The 19769-nt window shown below is 44.0% G+C and overlaps 1 long non-coding RNA gene across 2 annotated transcripts in view; it reads right to left on the bottom strand.

Annotated features, from left to right (window-relative positions):
* The window catches only part of LOC147015684 (uncharacterized), a 104130-nt gene that overhangs the window by 23428 nt on the left and 60933 nt on the right, over positions 1 to 19769 (bottom strand). For both annotated transcript variants that reach the window (XR_015049789.1, XR_015049790.1), the window contains one exon: positions 1894 to 2055. This is a non-coding gene — a long non-coding RNA (uncharacterized LOC147015684). The remainder of the gene's footprint in view (positions 1 to 1893; positions 2056 to 19769) is intronic.

The raw sequence follows: 19769 nt of genomic DNA, 5'->3' as shown, positions 1-19769 counted from the left end.
ACTTCCTCATAACTTTTCTCTCTGCTTTGGGTTAATTTGATCTCGTAATATAGTGGCTTTAGTTCATAAACAGTGATAACTGACCACGGTTCAACAACATTTGTCTTCTGCAAAGCAGCGGCCTTACCTTGTTTGTGAACTTTTTTGTCTACATATTGACACATTGGACCAGCTCTCTTTTCAACCTCCTAAAATCATGCTTTACTAACATTTCCTGCTTTTCCGCCACTATTGAATACTCATCCAACCAAAACTTGGTCACAGCAAATGCTTTATCTCGTTGCTAAAAAAAAACTTTAGAATTGCTGGACTCGCATCAATTATGCACTGCTGCAAATTCTGACAACTTTTCAAAGTTGGTGCCTCAACTCTGTTCACTATATCCTTTGATTATTTCAGTGGCTTCCCTTCAGTGCTTCATTTCATTCTGTAGTCCAAGGCTTGTGGGAAAGCAAAAGTGACTTAGCTTGCCTCAGCCTGTAAGTGAAATCCTATCGATGTTAATCGGTCAGGGCAAAAACGGTAGCATGGATACAGTGCTCATAAAAAAGGAAATCGTCATTTTTGATCATTGTATTTGCTGAGTTCCGATACATGTATAAATATTATGGCCTAAGTGGTGTGATCATTTACTGTACTATTTGTTCATACTCAAAAATCTGTCACTATTACTTTACAAATGGCCTTTCCTGGTATTACAAACAGTTTTAACATCACATTGGAATCCCGAACATCTCATTCCAGATCTCAGGGGCTTTGCTTTTGGGGTTATATACCCATTTGGGATGTCACTGGTACCCAGAGTACACCGCGAAGTGACGGTACTTCCTCCAAGCTCAGTGGCTGTGTTTGTCTCCTCTAACAGTCTTGTGTTGTGTTGTTTATGTTAGTCTGTATATCTATGTGCGTGTGTGTGGCAGCGGCACTATGAGCCAAGTAGATCATATAAATTAATAAAGGAAATAATTAAAAGAAAGTCCTGCCAGTTTATAGGCATGCTTTGTAACCATCTTGCCAACAGTCTCGTACAAATGATCGATGCACTGGGCACAATTGTCTGAGTCCTTGTGATTATCTGTTTTGGCATCTCAAGTCTTAGCCCTTTGATGCCACATTTTCAGATAACGACGAGATAGCAAAAAGAAAAGAAGACCTTGGGGGCATTCAAAGGAACTATTTCTTGGAAATTGTTGCATTGAAATGTGTGGATAAGTGCTTTTACCTTGTAAGGTGACTGCAGTAAAATTAAGTGGTTCGGTGTGTCTGTTTCTTTAAAATTAGTGGACATACCCATCAAGGACAGGTGACGGGATGGTACGGGATTCAATAGGGACATAGAACAACGACAATCCCACAACGAACAGAATAAACGGAGACAACAACAATAATAACAACAACAACAAATTTCGTGACAGTTGGGGCTTTAAGCCTTGCGCACCGGAATTCCATGACGTCATCGAGCATGGCAAATGCTTCAACAAAAAGTTTGGTTTGGACTGAGCCAAATGGAAATAAAAGGAGTTGGAAGTACATTTGGATGCCACAGGCAGAATTATTTTTATTTATATACATAGTCAAGGCTCGTGGAAGAGCTAGTACGAGTACAATGACCAGATCAGGACGCAACAGGAAAAAAGGAACATCAGAGAGAGGAGGGAAACACTAACAGCAGATCCAAAAGCCAAGACAGAGGGAGGCAGACAAACAGTGGGTATGGGGAGGAATTGGGGCAGAAGAGGGTGCATGGGGTGGACAAGATGGATACAGAAGGGAACTCTCAGGAGGGAAAACTGTAAATTTGGAAGGAGGAGGGATTTGGATGGGTTGATAGGGGTAGAAAAGATCATGGTTTTGGGTTGGGACGGTTCGAGATGGTGGTGAACAGCTAGCTACCTTGAAAACTTGAAGGGAAGAATGAGATTGAAGAGGCTGTGGAAGTTGGTTCCACAGGTGGGAAAAAAGAGGAACAAATGAGTGGAGGTGAGCAGTGATCCAGGATTTAAGTAGTTTCACCAGAAGGGAAATGATGGTGGACCGTGTGAGCCCTGCAGAAACCTGCGGAAGACAAAGCATAGAAAGAGCAGAGAGTTAAAGACCAGAAAGGAAGTGGTAGAAGACAGAGAGACCACTTCTGCAATGGCGAAGTGATAAGCCCATACATTCATGACATTCTAATAATCTAAAATGCTCTGGTTTGCACGACATCAAGCTGAGCAAGATGTGAGGCAGGGGAGCCAGCCTAGAGGGGAGAGCAGTACTCCATCAAGCTGCAGATGAAGGCCTTGTAGGTGGATAGGAGTTCAGGAGTGCCAAGGAAGGACTTTGTACGACGGAGGATGCACGGTCAGCAGCTGGCTTTGGAGGCCAATTTTGAAATGTGGTTTGCCCAAGAAAGATCATTGCTGGTTGTAAGACATTGTTAATTGTACAGATGAAGTTTGTTGTGAATGTGTGAAGCGGTGAGCAAGGAAATAGGAAATGGGACAGACAAGGGGGCAGACAAATTTTTTTTCAAACATGTTGTCCACGCTTTGTTTCCTGTCGGTTTTGCCATATTCTAATTAGCCACAGAATTCCTAATTTTCATTTGACTGATCTTTAATATCTGAAATATATCCATGAGTATACAAGGCAGACATATATAAAGGGACTCGAAGAATATGCTTTCAATAAGAAAGGAAAAGATAAATATTACCAACAGTGATTGATGTATACAAGTTTGTTAACTCCACTGGACAATGTATGAATCTGATGACACCTCATTGGTGACGACACTTGAGTTCCCGGTTTCACATCACCATGCAATGCCCTTTGAGAGAGAAAAGATTATACTTGTTGAGAGAATAATGAAGAGCGAGTGAAGTACCTAAAAAGAGGAACAACATAACAAGTGGCTTCTAAAGTGCTAGCTGGATCATTCACGTGGGAATGGTCAGAGAATTCACGATACGGGACATTGCGATTGATATAATTGAAGTCATTAAGGAAATGGCTGAAAGCTGAATCGAAAGAGTGAGTGTATAACATGAAGGAAAAATTGGATGTCGATGCAGCACAGGTGTGATGGGTTGAATAACCTCTTCTTCTGTCCAACTTTCCTTGAAAAAAAAAAAAAGTGAACAAAAGCCGCAGATAATATGTTTAGAATCCCCGAGAAAGCTCAAATAATTGCTTGTTTCATGCTGAGATGTGTAGAGGAACTTGATGAAAGCCGCACGGAGAGAGCAGCGTGCTATCCACAAAGGACAGGCTTGGAGGGAGGTAGGCTCGTTCTTATCCACCTCAAACCACTTTGCAGCTCCTTAAGCGCCAATGGGAAAAACAGTAAGATTTGGAGGAGATAAAGGCAACGTTTCCCCCGACAGAAAATGCTTTGTACAAAGCACGCACCGAAGGTCCCAAAGAGCAAAGAAGTGTCTTTTTGAAAAATTTGAACAAATATTTATCTTGAACTAAAGCCGGCAATCTTTTCAAACCACGGCTCAATTTCATTTTACAATTTCCCACATTTACCGAATGATTACTTTGAAGAGCGAATGATGGACATCCATGAGATGGCCAAAGTACATCAGATGTATTATTATTTGCAAAGTGTCGTCATCATTGTTTGTACAAAATAAAATTCTGGGTAGTCAGTGGAATTGTGCAGATGCACGGCAACCACGCAGGAATGATGACAGTTTTTTTTCAATCTCTGTTGTAAATGTGAGCCAGCTTGCGTTGTGGTTGATCAGAAAGCTAATAAGGTCAAGTTATTTATTGCAGACACTGCAGTGCGCAGTTGAAGCGACCAACGAATATGGTGCAAAGAAACTTGTAATACGCCATCTGCAGATGAAGTGAAGATGTACATGTACGTCCATGGGTCATTCGTCCTCGTTTGACTACAGCTACTGTAGCATCTGGAATAATTATTAGGTGACCTTCCTTTCCGATATGGGAATATACAGGGTGGCACATGGAAATCCAGAGCACCCATCTTGAACAGAGACCGAGAGAAGCTGCTGGTGGACATGTTTGAGCGATATAGATGCCATCCATAGCAGGGCATCAGAGGGCGAACCACTGCGGTAAACCGATACGCGCAGTATCGATCAGCAGTGTGGGAACACACGTTGAAGACAGACAGGTGTGTGTTTGCGGGAGGATTTTCGCTGGGTTTTAAAGACACGATCAGGCCTAAAAGGGAGCGATAACACCTTTTGTTTCGCGGAAGCCAAAACAAAAACACTTTCAGAGGTTTAGCCGGGCAGGGCAAGAGTGACACTTTAAGAGGTAAGGCCAGCTCAGTTAGGCAAGTCTCATTTGTCTTGCTCAGCTTGCAAGCTTTGCTGCCGTTTTATGCCCAACACATCCATGTCTGAGCACTGCCCCGTCTGCATTACATATCTGCAACAGTGAATAGTGACTCTTGACCCCAATGGCAGCTCAGATTAAATTTCGTTTACATTGACAATGGAAGGAAATGACAATATGAGGTGTCAGCATATAGGATGAGGGTGCACATGTTGAGCAGGTTGAAAATTGAATGGAAATTTATTTGCACATTATCTGTGTATCACAGCTAATATAATTGGTGTTTGGTGTTCAAAATGCATGCTTTCAGTTCAGTATTCTCCATCAAAGTGAGAGAAATTTCAATTAAACATCCAGTTTGGTAACTAATGTCGACCAGATGGTAGCCAAACAATCTTAAAACAAAAAGTTAATTTTAAAAAGTTTTTGAAGGGGCCAAACATAACTGAAGCAACAAAAACAATACATTTATTGTCACTAGACCAATTTTTTTAAAAACATTAAGTTTTTTCAATAGTTCATAGCAGAGCTTGTGTATAATATCCCACACGCACAACAAGGATATTAGAGGCCATCAGTGTTTATGACTCCAACTACTACTAGAACTTAGTTTTAATGGCCTCAATTATTCCCACCTTCTTGGAATCGGCCAAGGAACGTTTTTGACCCAAGTCTTTCACGAACAAGCTGGCCACGCCGGTTGTTCAATTGTGGGAAAGATAAGTCATTTATTCAGCATGCTGGTGATAACTCGCCGACTCTTCACGAAAGACACCGTGAGATCTTTAAGCAACCAGAAAACGATGCTCGGAAGAGGAGACCTCTGGCTTAATGTCCTTGCGATGGACGGCATACAGATTGATGCCTCGTCCTGCCTGCGAAACACCAGGGTGACAGTTTACTGCAGGGTCGATATTCAAAACCAGGATAGACAGGAGGCATACTCGCCATCTGCAGATGGTGTCGCTTGCAAGCATCATCCCAGCAAGCTGGTACTCACTTTGCCAACCTCACAAGGTGAGTGTGCTCGAAGGTGAGTGCGCATAAGTCTTGGTTATCTTGCCAGCTCAATAAGACATCGGTGCACTTTTATATAAATTGCATGGATGTTGGCTGACCACGTACAAATCAACACAGCGTATGGAATTAAAACCTGGAATCTCAGCATTGTGAGCTAACAACTAGGGGTGATCACGTGCTTCGTTGTTTGACTTATAAGGTCAATCAACAAAAAAGAAAAAAAAACAAACTCTCAAACAACTTTCAGTTAATATTTCCAACTTATATCGTCGACCACAAACTTACTGCCAAACCTTTGTGTATGTTAGAAAAAAAAAACATTTCCTTTTGGCCTGGATAGCTCTCCCATCTGAGCACTTCCTTCAGGACCCAGCGGGTCCGGGTTCAAATTGTATAAACCATTTATTCGTCTGTTGTTTTTTTTTCTCATAATGCCATTGTATAACTTTTGTTATAATGTTGTCCAATGATAATTGTCCTTGTCCTAAATGTCGTTTATGCACAAGCTCCCCCTCTGAGCTTGACATAATTAATTACTTGAAGTCAGGAATTTTTTTCATTATAAAGTATGATTATAGAAACGAACTGACTCTTCCTTGGTTTGTGAAGGAACGACATGAAAAGGCAGAGTTTCCTTGGTTTGCATGATGTGACACGTTGGATTAAAATCAAGTTTGTTTACCTTGACTCAAGACTTTAATAAACGTTTCTCTGGAAGTCGCTGCTTTTGGATAAAAATGGTGACATTATCAGCTTTCTTGTAGATCAAATGTAATGAAAGCATGCCTTGCTGTTCATGCCAGAAAAAGAAACCCATCCATTGGGACCATAATCTGAACAGAGTGTTGGTGCTGCCAAAGCAGTCTCCTGAGCTATTGGGCACAATCCGAGACAGGTCACCACTCCAACACAGGATGCTCAATCATCCCAGCAAGCTGGTACTCACTTTGCCAACCTCACAAGGATGATAGGCTGAGTCAACCCCACTTGGTATTAACTCAGCAGCCAAGCAGGATTTGGAAATCAGGATCCTAGGATCCCAAGCCCACCACCCTAAGCATTCAGCCAACACCAAGCATAGAGAAAGGACTATTATTTTGATAATAATGATAATAATATCATATTAAGAGCCTTAAAAACGAATTTGAGCATATTCTTGTGAACCCTTCTCAATGGGAAAGTATCAGGTCATTATAATTCACAACAGCCAACCTGAAAGCTATGTGCTCTTCAAAGGCCAAAAGTTAAACATAACTACGTTTACACAGATTCTTCCGCTACAGTTTTGCTTGGCAGTTCAAATGCTCCATGTGGGGTGTAAGAGTATAATGTCACTTCATATGGGGTAGAGTATAATGTCATTTTGAGGCAGCCCAGGCGCAGTGCACCGCTCTTCAGCATATCTGCTCCGGTGGCCCAAGATGAAATGGTTTGCGTGGTATTTTTTTTTTTTTTTGAGATGCCAGCAGCTTATGGAGGAGCCACGAGAGGTGCTAGCTCTGGCAGCATGACCAGAGTCGAGGGAATCCATCGCTGGTTATCTTCATGATATGTGAGCCATATGTGAGTGCACAATAAGGATCCCTTTCAGCAGCAGTTCTAAAGGACTTCTCTGTCTTCTCGCTGACTGATGAGATTTTATAATGATATTAATAATGATGTTAATATGACTTCTCTTTAAAGGAACCTAAGGCAGGAGGCCAGCTGGCCCATCAAGCCTGCACAATGGTTGCCAATCTATGGTTGTTTTCCATGCTCTATCATTTTTAAATACCGTGCATCAAGCAAGAAAGCAAGTAGCACATACCATTTCTAAAGTCTTTGGGATCAGTCGGCTGGGATTCGAACTGCCGACCTTCCAAACTAAGAGTAGATGCTCTAACAATAATGCCACAAAGTCTGGTTAATTTTGTGTTGGTTTGTCATTTTTATTTTACTGAGACGGAATATTTATGAGTATCCCTCCATCGAAAAATAAATCCTTCATGTTTGTGATCCATCGGTCACGATAGCTTACTCTCGAGTCTGGACAATCAGGTGCATCAGGGGTTCACACTTGTAGCTCATGTACGACTTCCTGGGAGGGATGTTCAATAGTTTCCACGGTAGACCAAGGAAAGGCAACATTGTAAAAATAAATAAATAAATAATCACATAAGTAAAGATGATTGTTAAGTAAGTGTGTGTAGATGTAGATATATATATATATATATATATATATATATATATATATATATATATATATATATATATATATATATTGTTGTGGCTGGGGATCGGGGTGAGAAGACCATAAGGGGGGGGGAACTATCTCAGGTTCCCTCCAGACTCCGGAATTGCAGGCTGTCGCACACAGATAACGCCGTGATGCGGCGGTTCGCGAAGCGACCGTGAAGCCAATAACTCAACCACGTGACTTAGGGTCCTAGGGTCCTCCGTTTAAACCGGTTACCGAATTAATCATGTGACCTAATTATTGGAGGACACACCCTCGGTACGCCTTGTCCGAACCAGGTCAGATGCAGCCGAGCAACACTGCCAAGGACGTATAGGCTAAAAGAACGGATCGTTGGGAATAAAGTCCAGGATAGGCTAGGATACAGACCATGCTGGTTCAATGAAAGAAAAGACAAAACGAGCTGGGACAAACGACAAACAAAAAACGACAAAAAAAATCAAACAAAAAAGACAAAACGAGACAAAGGAGCTGGGACCATTTCTACACAATCATTTATTCACAGGCAGGTGAGGAAAAACATGTGGTACAGGGAATGTCGTTTATTGTTGTATGTAAAGCAGGGATAGAAAGAAATGTGTGGTGCGACAAGAAAACAAGCAACTTACAAAGCAGACACAGAGCAGACATATCTTCTGCCAATATATACTAACATATCTTCTACAATCTTAACTTAAAGCTAGGACTGGCACCATTACACACACACACACACACACACACACACACACACACACACACACACACACACACACACACACACACACACACACACATACACACACAGACACACAGACACACACAGACACACACACATACACACACACACACAACCCAATAAAGAGGAATTAATTGGAAGAAAGGAGAGGAGATGAGGCTAACGGTCTCGTCATACCTTGCACGGTTGGCCGACCACGCTAACCAGTACGTTTTGAGGGGACACTCCACTGAACGATCCCTCCTTGAGAGTTGGCGTGTCATCTCCTGCCTGGTTACGGTGCCGGCACAGCGCGTGCGGTCCATGAGAAAGGGTGAGGCCGTCTGGCGTGAGGGAGGAATTCAGGTGGAGCCAGGTAAGTGGGTTGTCCAGCGGCGAGAGGAAGGCGGGTGGGTGGAGCCAGTAGCGAGAGGCAGGCAGAGAAGGTGGGGCAACAGGTGCAGTCAGAGATCGATCCAAGGCCAGACAAAGAGGAAGAGGCCGACTCCGGATGGCCTCGCGATCCGTCCTTTATAGGTCCGGCGTGCAGGGTGGGGGCGACGACCCAGAGCGATGCGTTGTCACCCGAATTGGGCGCTCCCATCGGACCCCACCACGGCCGGAAGCGGCCTTATTTTACATCCGGCGAGACATCGCCGAGCTGTGGAATTGTCTTGCTGTGAACACTGCGACATGAACCACCCCGTACCGAACTCCTGGGCCGTGCTCCGGCTACTGGCCAAGGGCCGTGTCAATGTGGTCAATGCACTTGTTCCGTCCATACAGCATGCAGCCCGAGCGATCCGGGCCATACAGCATGCCTCTACTTGGTGGCAGCTGCATCAAGGCAGAGGTGCAGGAAGATATTGGTGGCTGAGGTGGCGAGCGCAGGTCGATGGTAAGATGCCATTGTAATCAGCGTGCAGACCCGATTGAAGAGGTGCGCTATGCGTGCCCCGGTACAGTGCGATGGTAAATATCACGGGGCTGCATGCGGGCCCGCTATCATGCATGCAGTTATTTATCACAGTGGTGATCCTCACAGGCGGCTGCCTGCTCGTGGTGCTGGCCCCGAGCTGTGCCATGGATTGAAGGAAAGGATTGGATATAGTTATTAGATGCAGATTTGGATTGAAAAGAGTGTGCCGCGCTCGTCCTGTACAGCGTTGGGATTTAATGTATGGTTCTATTATTCCCTTAGATACCATATTCTTGCAGCGGAGGATTTTTCCATCATGTGGTTGATGCTTCTTCTGGCCTCCGTGAGGACATTCTTACGTACCATGTGCGGTGGCTTCGCTGATGGCAGAAAGGAAGAAAGAGATATAATCAGACCTAACTATGAAACCCACACAACCCACTTCATCCCATTTGACCCATTAGACATGAGGGAAAGGCCAAATTATCAGACCAAATGTTACATGTGTTCACATATCCAACCACATGTTATCTATCACCACACCTGTTTCTTTCACTTCAACCACCTTAAAACAAATTAATATTGGATATCTGTCGAGTTGTAAGGGAAGAACCAAACCATGCATGTAACGTGCTGATATCACTAACAATAGGATAGCAGGGAACACTCTGGGGTGGAGGGGAGGGAAGTGCAGGGTTAAAATGACGATGAGACAAACAAGGTTAATTATGGAAAGAACATCAACCGATGTGAGATGGATAAATTGTTGGGTGTGATTTTAATAATCATGTAAATTTGAATGGTAAAGGTAACAATACAGGTAAATTGTTTATTGATCCCATGATATTTCACGACACTGTCATCGAATCATTTTGTGTCGACGCAGCGCTGTACTATAAGGTGAAGTGTCATGTTTTAACTTCATTACTTCCACCACCGAAGGTGAAGGAGGTTATGTTTTCAGCACTTTTTGTTTTCTTGTTTGTTTGCAGGATATCTCATAAAGTTGTGGACAGATCCGGATGAAATTTTGTGGACAGGTTCGGTCGTGTGACAAGGATGAACGGATTCGACTACGAGAATTTTTTAAGTGATTCTTCACCTTTGAGAGATGGGGCCAAAAAGGACATATTGCATGATGTCTCAAAAATGTATTGGGCCCGATATGTTACTGTGGATCAGGCATTGCGTAGCGGAGGTATGCACTCTACGGAGTGCCCTTATAGTTTATACAGTATACTGCAAGTATAGATCAAGTGATATTTCTGGTCTTGTTACTAGTTTATCTTAGTTTAACAGCTTTTGGAAGATGCTGATGATACTTTGGAACTTTTTTACATGTGTTATTTGATATCCATATTGTGTATGATATCTTTAATACTTTACCTTGTTAACATCGACAATACACCTGTGCTTAACAAAAATGAGGACAAGTGGGTGTAGAAGAGTTAAGAGAGGGTAGTATTTTGTCAAATTGCTGAATAATTGTATTTATACACGTGTGTAATGGCAAGAAACTTTTCCCCTCCCTGGCCAAACACCAAGTATCATTTGATACATGTAACACTGTGTAATGAACATGTCTTGTGCCATGCATGTAACATGAAACGTAGGTGAGTTAAATAAGTTTTTATAATCCAAGTAGTGAACTCACACACAAGGAGATATGATTGAGATGTTTAGGATAATGAAAGGTATAAATAAAATAAGTACAGATTAATTATTCAGTAGAGTCGACAGCGATAGGACCAGGGGCCAGAGCCTGAGAGTGAAGAAGAGAGTTAAGATGGTAGTAAGGGAGGGGTCTTTTACTGAGAGAGTGGATAATGCATGGAATGGTCTCCCTGGAAAGGTAGTGACAGCAGAAACGGGAGATAAGTTTAAATTGGAATTAGATAGGTACCTGGAAGTATTGGAGATGGAGGGGTCGAGGGATGTTGGCAGGACTTTTAGGGAGCTTGAACATTGATGGGTGATTGTATGCATGTGTATGGAGTGTTGTTAGTGGGGGTCTCATCAATTGGTTGATGTTGTGTGTTTTTTACCGAAGCCCATGCCTCCTCCTATGGGGGAAAAAAAAAAAATACAAAAAAAAAAACAAAAAAAAACACTTTATATAAAAAAACATTTTAAAAAACATTTTGCATTTTTCTTATTTTTGATCTGGTGTTGATAAATTAGTGTGGTGCTGATGTGGTGCAGGCATGATGGACTTAATGGCCTCCACCAGTGTCTAATTTCCTTGTGTTTCCTTGTGTGTCTTTAGAGGGTGTGATTGGACGCACGTGGGGGCAGTCGCGTGCACCTGAATGCGTACCCCTGAACACGCATATCTGAACTCTCACATCTAAACCTACGCACCTGAATGCATTATCATGGCAGAACCCAATCAACATGAATGCACACACCTCCATGTGTGCGCCTCAATGTGTTATCGCTCCAGAGACCTGCACACCAGAATCCTTGTACCTGAACGATTTATTGGGGCAGAGCCCTCACACCTGAATGAGCTATCGTGGCTGGCATAACCCTACGCACCTCGATGTGCACACCTGGATATGCGAACTTGAATGAGTTATTGTGGGAGAACCTGATCCCATGCACCTGAATCTGTGCACCTGATTGGGTTATCATGACAAAACCTTGTGCACCTGAACCCACACACCTTTCTTAATCCGTGCACCTGAATCCATGGCCCATACACCTGAATGCACGCACCTGAATGCGTTATCACGGCAGAACCTTGCACACCTGAATTCGCATGCCTGACCCCATGAACCTGAACCCATGTACCTGAATCCATACACCTGAATGCATTATCACGGCAGAACCTTGCGCACCTAAACCCACACACCTGAATCCGTGCACGTGAACCCATGGCTCAGGCACCTGAACGCATGCACCTGAACCCATGGCCCATGCACCTGAATGCGTTATCATGGCAGAACCTTGCACACCTGAATCCATGTGTCTGAACCCACACACCTGAATCCATGCACCTGAACCCATTGCCCATGCACCAGAATGTTATCACGGCAGAAGCTTGGGCACCTGAACCTGCGCACTCGAATGTGTTATCACAGCAGAACCTTGCACACCTGAACCCGCGCACCCGAACACGTTATCGCAGCAGAGCCCTGCTCTCGTGAATGCACGTTATCGTGCGGATCGAAGCCAAAGCGGAGCCCGCAAGGGGGCAAATCCCGGCAGCAAAGTGACGAGAAGGCACAACAAACAGGCTTTAAAAACACACAGCGACAGAAGGTGGATCCAGTTACAGTAGAAGAGAGACGACGGGCAGCGGTGAAATAATGAAGTGCATTCAGAGACGGACTAAGTCGATGACAGCGTTGATGGAGAGCAAAAGCAAGAGCACTTCTTATAATAATACTTCTGGGGCAGTGAGGCAGCTAAAAGTACCTTTGAAGGTTGGCCACGTGACCACAACTGGCACTTCATATCAGACACAGATTCCAGAGGGATAGCATTTCTGGGCTTTTCGTCGGGTCGGTGTTGGAAAGTTTGTTCATTTGCGTTTAGTCTCGATAAGAACATCTGGAGTAACTTTCTTGCAGTATCTTGTGAGTACACGAGGAAGCTTTTCTTGGGATATTTTCCAATTCAAAACAACGTACATGTTGAAGCTTTTCCAAGTCGGTGATATAGCTCGGGAACTGATTCGAAAACACACAATTTGATTTGATTTTTTTTTAAAGTTTGGAGACATCATGTCTAGCCTGGTTCGAATCCTGCCCGAGCTATAAATTGTCATCCTGGTTTTTCGCAATCAGGGTTAGCCATCAATAAGTGCACCGTCCATCGGATGAATGTTAAACTGGGCGTCCCGTCTGCCAGCATTAGCGAGTTGAGGTTAAAGATCTCACGATGGCCTTTGTGAATAGGAGGTGAGCTATCCCCAGCACCCCGAACAAATTCCAAATTCCTGTAGCCTCAGTCGAATATTCTGCGTTGGATAGTGACAACTCGTCCGGGATTGGAACCCTTGCCAAATAAACGATTTATTTTAAATCATGATGGTAACAGTGAGACGAACCAGGTTCATCAATGATTATGAAAAAAAACCCATAATAATATGCTTATTACATTGTAGGCAGTGGATCTCTAACAATTTTCATACGTTGAATGTATTTTTTTAAATTGGTCTTAAAGATTTACTTTACAAGCCTCCCTTGTGCACGTCTGGAGATGAAACACAAAATGTGTTTTGGAATACCTACCTTAACAGGGGTTAAAAGTCGTCTGTTCTTCAAAGGTTGTGTACATGGTTGGTCGATTATCAAAAACTGTGCTCCTGCCTAAGGATTTATTTCAAATATCCCTGAACAATTCCGTTTAAACATCTAAAACTTACAGTTTGTGATGTGTGTGTGTGTGTGTGTGTGTGTGTGTGTGTGTGTGTGTGTGTGTGTGTGTGTGTATATATATATATATGTATATATATATATATATATATATATATATATATATATATATATATATATATATATATTTATATATGTATGGTTCTGCAAAACCGGCACTCCCCCCCCCCCCGAGGCAACATATAGCGGTTCCCAAGATAGTTATGTCAGTATTCGTTCCAGGTCATCCTTCCCTTATGTGTAGTAGTGGAGCAAATAAGTGTGATTTTTTGGCAGAATTGTTCAAATGGTGATACAAGCATGAAATTCGGTACGAACGTTCCTTCAGGGTCACTCTGCAAGAAAAAAAGTGCTAGTCACGTGGATTTTCAACATGGCGGCCATTTTTTCCAAGATGGCCACCAGGGTATGAAAAAAACAACTTTAAACCATAAAAATCGCCAGAGATGTTGGATTTATTTCATACTGATGTCGAATTATAGGTTTTTGGCCTTACTGGAGCTGATTCTTGAGTGTATTGATCGATTTCATGAACCAATTAATCAATTTTAGGACTTATGTAACAATAAAGAAGTCAAATGACAACTATTGTGCAGGCTTCGAATACAAGTAAATTGGTTCTCATCGCGTTATAGACGGGGACGGTTAGAATTGTTGGAGATCTTGAACAGAGCTCGTATTTTAATTGCTCAAAATAGTTATTGCCCCTCCAAAGGACTGCTAATGCCGGGGTGGCAAAGAGGATGAACTCTCTTTTCCTATGAAATGCCCCAAATGGCAAGCGAAACAAAGCCTCTGGCAGTCAAGCTCCAACTCTTGCCTTCACGTGGTGGGGGTGTTTCCATAAATAGTGGTGGTGCGAAAGGCGAATCTCTGGTGCCTGAAAACCAGACAGCTCTGGGCAGATGAAGCTCATTAGGAGATGGAAAACTCCGAAATAAAAACACTTGCGACCAAAATGCAGCCACAAGGATCTATAGGACCCTGACACATTGTAACCATCAATGGTGGTGGACACCAGCCAATATCGACTAAACACAAAAAAGAGTGTATGTCATGCACTACCAGGGCACACTGGTGGCATACACTGCTGTGCAACTCAGCATGGGGTTCAATGTCGGCTAAACCATCTGGTTTAGTATCCCAAATGCTATCTAATGAACCCCTCAGATGTTAGATAGTCGCACCTGAACCGACAGGATGTGCCAGCGTGGGAGAGCCGAGCCAAACATAACGGGGGTTTTACATGTAGTTATCCGGATGGTTTACAGATCGCACGGGATTTAAATGGCATTGGATGAACGATCGGGCTAGGTGTAGGGCAAACGCATGAACCTAGCTGTATCCCATACATCAAAGTGCACGAAGGCAAGGTGGTAAAAGGATAAACTCTCGACCTTGCCATTGCTAGTCACAAATTATGGATACTCAAGCAAAATCAAAACCACAAACAAACTGGAGGAAATGTTGCCTCTGTCAGAAGGACACAGAGGAAAAGTTAATGTCACCATGAACAAACAGCAACAGTTCAGAGAGAATTATTTGAGAAAGTCAAACAGCTCACATTGGTAATGGAGGAAATGGGTAATCCCTTTGAAGAGGAGTCAGGAGATCTTCTTACGCTCGACACTAAGGACATCGCGGTTCCTTCCGCTGCTCAGCTAATTGTGACGCATCACGAAGAGAGGGAAAGAAAAGTTCAATTCCTTCATGGCTAATCTACAATGTGAGAATGACTGCTCCTTCTACCAGCCTATCAAAAAGAACAGGATAATCTTCTTCAAAATGAGCCAAAGTCTGCAAGCAAATCAGAGACAAAGTTACTGAAGGAAGACTGCCATTTGTTTTCCTGCCTCTTCATCTCCTGCCAAAACAGACAGTGTGACCTGCAAGAGTTCTTCAAACACGAAAACCAGTCTTTTCCGGCCTCACTCAGTAACAAGGGGAAATTACACACATGTACGAAATCGGATTTAGTGGATGTACTACAAGCCAAAGTGACGCTTCCAGAGACAAAGCCAGAATCTGACGTACTCATTGTAGATGGAGCTGCGCTGGTAAATATCGTAGCACCACGAACACCAAAGACATTTGAAGAGTATGCCAGAAAGGATATTCTTCCTAAAATCGAGTACTCCAGCACGAAATACAAGAGAACCGACATCATCTTTGATGTGTATCATCAGTCCAGCCTGAAGTCAGAGGCAAGATCTCAACGAGGAAAGGCCGTCAGAAGGAGAGTAACAGCAACAAGTAAAACTCCCTCGAATTGGAAGAGCTTCCTTAGAGATAGCACCAACAAAACAGAGCTATTCCATTTCCTTGCCAACGAAGTGTCTGAAATGACAACGGGCAATCCAGTTATCATGACTAAAGGAGAAAATGCCATCACCACCACCAGCGACACCAGCGTTAACCTAGAGGAAGTGGCCCCATGTACCCATGAAGAAGCAGACACGCAAATATTCTTACATGTTCGGCATGCAGCCACCGAGGGATACAAGTCTCTGATGATTGAAGCTAATGACATGGACATTGTAGTTATTGCCATATCCCTTATGCCTTCTCTTGCCGCAACAGGTCTTGAAAAAAATGTGGGTTGCATTTGGCAAAGGGGAGCACAGGAGATGGATCCCTATCCACGAAATTATGTCTGCCATAGGACCAGAGAAAACGAGTGGGATGCTCTTCTTCCATGCCTTCACCGGTTGTGATGTTGTATCAGCTTTCAATGGCAAAGGGAAAAAGACAGCATGGCAGACATGGAATGTATGTGATGAAGCGTCAGTAATCTTCACGCAACTCAGTCAGTGCCCATTAAAGACTGAGGAATCTGATCTATAAATCCTGGAGAAATTTGTGGTCCTGATGTATGACAGATCAAGTTCAGTTGCGTCAGTGAATGAGGCGCGGCTTGCTCTCTTTGCACGAAAGCAGAGGTCATATGATTTAATTCCACGAACACAAGGAGCACTCACGGAACATGCCAAGCGAGCTGCATATCAAGCAGGACACATTTGGAGCCAGGCAATAGTCTGCCAGCCAGAAGCTCAGTGTCCATCCGAGTGGGGTTGGTTCAAAGAAGATGACTCGTGGAAGGTCTTCTGGACTGTTCTTGCTCCCATAGCTAAAAGCTGCCAGGAGTTAATGAAATATGGATGCAAGACACAATGTAGTGGAAGGTGCAAATGCTATAGTTACAGACTAAGTTGTACCCCACTATGCAGTTGTTCTTGTCAGACCTAATCAGAACAATGAACATTGCAGGGCAGAAAAACATGGCGGCCATCTTGAATTTTAAGTGGCAAGCAGTTGTATCTCATAAAGTGCCATAAAATAAATATTTCTGCCAAATTTCATGCTTGTATCATTCTTTGAACGATTGTTATTATCTGTTCTTATTTTGGGTGGTAGTCTGGCGGCCATCTTGGAAAATTGCGGCCATGTTGGAATTTCAAGTGGCGAGCACTTTTTTCTCATAAAGTGACATAAAATAAATATTCCTGCCAAGTTTCATGCTTGTATCATCATTTGAACGATTGATCTTGTTAACTGCTCCACTATAGTGGGTTTATGGGTCATATGCATTGTGTAGGGTTCACTTAGGGTTTTCACCACTTTCTCCACTTTTTCTGTTTTTTAATTTAAAACCACAATCAGGCACACACACCATGGCCACCAAGATAAGACGCACCATGCGTACCACTTCAATTACATATCCACACCAAAACACGGTTCAAATCCTCCACGAAAACTCAACCGCCATGCCACCTCTAACAGCACCACACACTCGCTACAACCACCACAATCACTGCATCACACTGGATACAATGACAAACTAGCAAATACATCCCGTCACTTCGCTGACAGGAATATTAAATTGGGGGGGGGGGAATAAGAAGGAGGAGAGAGGATGGGATGAGAGGAGGGAGTGGGACAAAGGAAGGAGGAACGAGGAGGGAGATCGAGGTGGGGTTGGGGAGCGAGGAAGAGGAGGGTGGGGGGAGTGAGGAGGGGTTCAGAAAGGGAAGGTAGCATGAGAGAGGACAAGGAAATGCAGCATGAGGGGAAGGCAAGGAAGGTAGCATGAGGGGAGGGTAAGTTAAGGCAGTGTGAGGGGCGGGTCCGTCCGGACATAACCACTGTCTGGACATGTCTGCAGATAACCACCATCCAGACGATGGATATACTAAGGGGGTGAGGGGTAAAAGAGGGGTCAGAGGGAGGGATGGAGGAGCAAGGAGGGAGGTAGACCGAGGAGAGGTGGAGGAGCAAGAAGCGGTGTAGGAGCGAGGAGGGGCAAAAAAGCAGTAAATAATGCGTAAATATAATATATAACAAATAAAAACATTAAAATTAATTACTTTTTAATAACTGTTGTCATGATTGGGTTTGGATACAGTACATAGTGCTTGTGGCAGGCTTATTCAGGTGATGCAGGCTGTCCAGTTGAGGTTGAAAGCTCAGAAATGAAATGGAGGCTGATTCGCTTGGAATATTTTTGAAGAACTTCATAATGGAGACTTGAGTGGCTGCCTTCATTTTCTGTTCGTATAGCTCCTTGTGACATTTCAGGACATTCTCCATCTCCATCCGCACCTTGGTACTTCTCATGCAGTCGGGATTGTGCTCATCATGACTGACTCGCTCAGAATGTCAGAGCACGAATAACTTGCTCAGAATGACGGAACACGACCAATTCCCTCAGAATGACGGAGCAGGAACAACTCGCTCAGAATGACGGAACACGAACCACTCGCTCAGGATGACGGAGCATGGACAACTCGCTCAGAATGACGGAGCACGGACAACTCGCTCAGAATGACGTGGCGCGGCAGTGAGTGAACGATTCACCCAAAATGACAAAGAGGTTATTGTTGTTGTTTTTGTTGAATGAAATCTGCGCTGCAGCAAAAACGCGTTATCAGACCACGTGTTATACGAGGATCACCGGTATACCCATATATTGTTGCGGTTCTCAGAACCACATGCATCCAACAGATAGTGGTCCCAAGACAGTTATTCCATGATTATACATGTAGATAGTCCCTTCCCTTTTGTCTAGCACAGGGGTCTCCAACCTTTTTGGGCGGAGGGCCACAAAACCAAAGTGGTGAGGGGCGGAGGGCGCATCCAAAAAAGGAAGCTAAATTCCGGGAAAAAATAATAATTAATATGCGGAAATTTAAACAAAAATTAGTGCTGAATATATTTTTCTTGCCAACGAATATGATAAATGAATAATCGTATTAAAAACACATGTGTCTAATATGAATCAAAATCATAATAAAAATTACAGAACGCTTTGATCATTGACCCTGACAAATTGGCAGTATCGTGGGCCGCATTGTAATGTAAACTTAATATGGCACCGCGGGCCGCATACATCCGTCTAAGGGGCCGCCCGCGGGTCGTAGGTTGGAGACCCCTGGTCTAGCAGGACAACAGGGGCGTGCATTGCGAGGATCTCGTAGCTAGGTTTGCTTACATCATTCCTTCTTCATTTCATTTCGAACTTCATTCCTACTCTTCATTTCTAATTATTCCTGAGGTAAATCTGAGCCACGTGCGCCCTTCGCTGTGAGATGGGTCCTCATCAAAGGCCAACAGGCACTACACCCACAACCCTCCGTACAAAACACAGCCTGCCAAACGCACTCGCAGTGGTAATTTCCACCCGATGGTGTTTTCCACAACACAGGAAACACACCCAGCATGACGCTCACGCTGCACGGAACACGTACCGAGGCCGATAATAGAAAGGCAACCCCACGCCACGTTGCACAGGAGGCGAATGTGCAAGGCGCAAGTGGCGCGTTCCTTTCAACCCATTTCTGGACTAATTATATTGATTGGGTTTCGTCCCACACACACGATAGCAGAATCGGGCGAGCGCTGGCCATCAGTGCATAGTGGTGGATCGGAACGGAAGATGTTGTACGGAACGTGCTCTCAAAAGCAGACCCGTGCGTCACTCGCGACACTGCTATCGTACAGAGCGAGGCACGAATGGACACATCTTACTGTCTGTGCATGGGTTTACCATAACATCTTACCTTCTCGCCTCTACGGCCAGTGAAGCTGTGATTGGGCGGAGGCATGTTGTACAGCTCGGGCCACGTGGCGCACACGGAGCGGGCGCGTTGGCCAGCACTGGTCGGGGGCACCCGAGCGGGCGTGCGAGACTGACGCTGCCCTCGGCCGGTCATCAGGGCATGGCCT

The sequence above is a fragment of the Eptatretus burgeri genome, chromosome 12 (genome assembly GCF_056783735.1).
Source record: "Eptatretus burgeri isolate ZD-2024b chromosome 12, Ebu_testis_v1, whole genome shotgun sequence".
NCBI classification, from domain to species: domain Eukaryota; kingdom Metazoa; phylum Chordata; class Myxini; order Myxiniformes; family Myxinidae; genus Eptatretus; species Eptatretus burgeri.
Note: the sequence above shows the minus strand (reverse complement) of the source record. Positions and strands in the feature narration are given on the sequence as shown.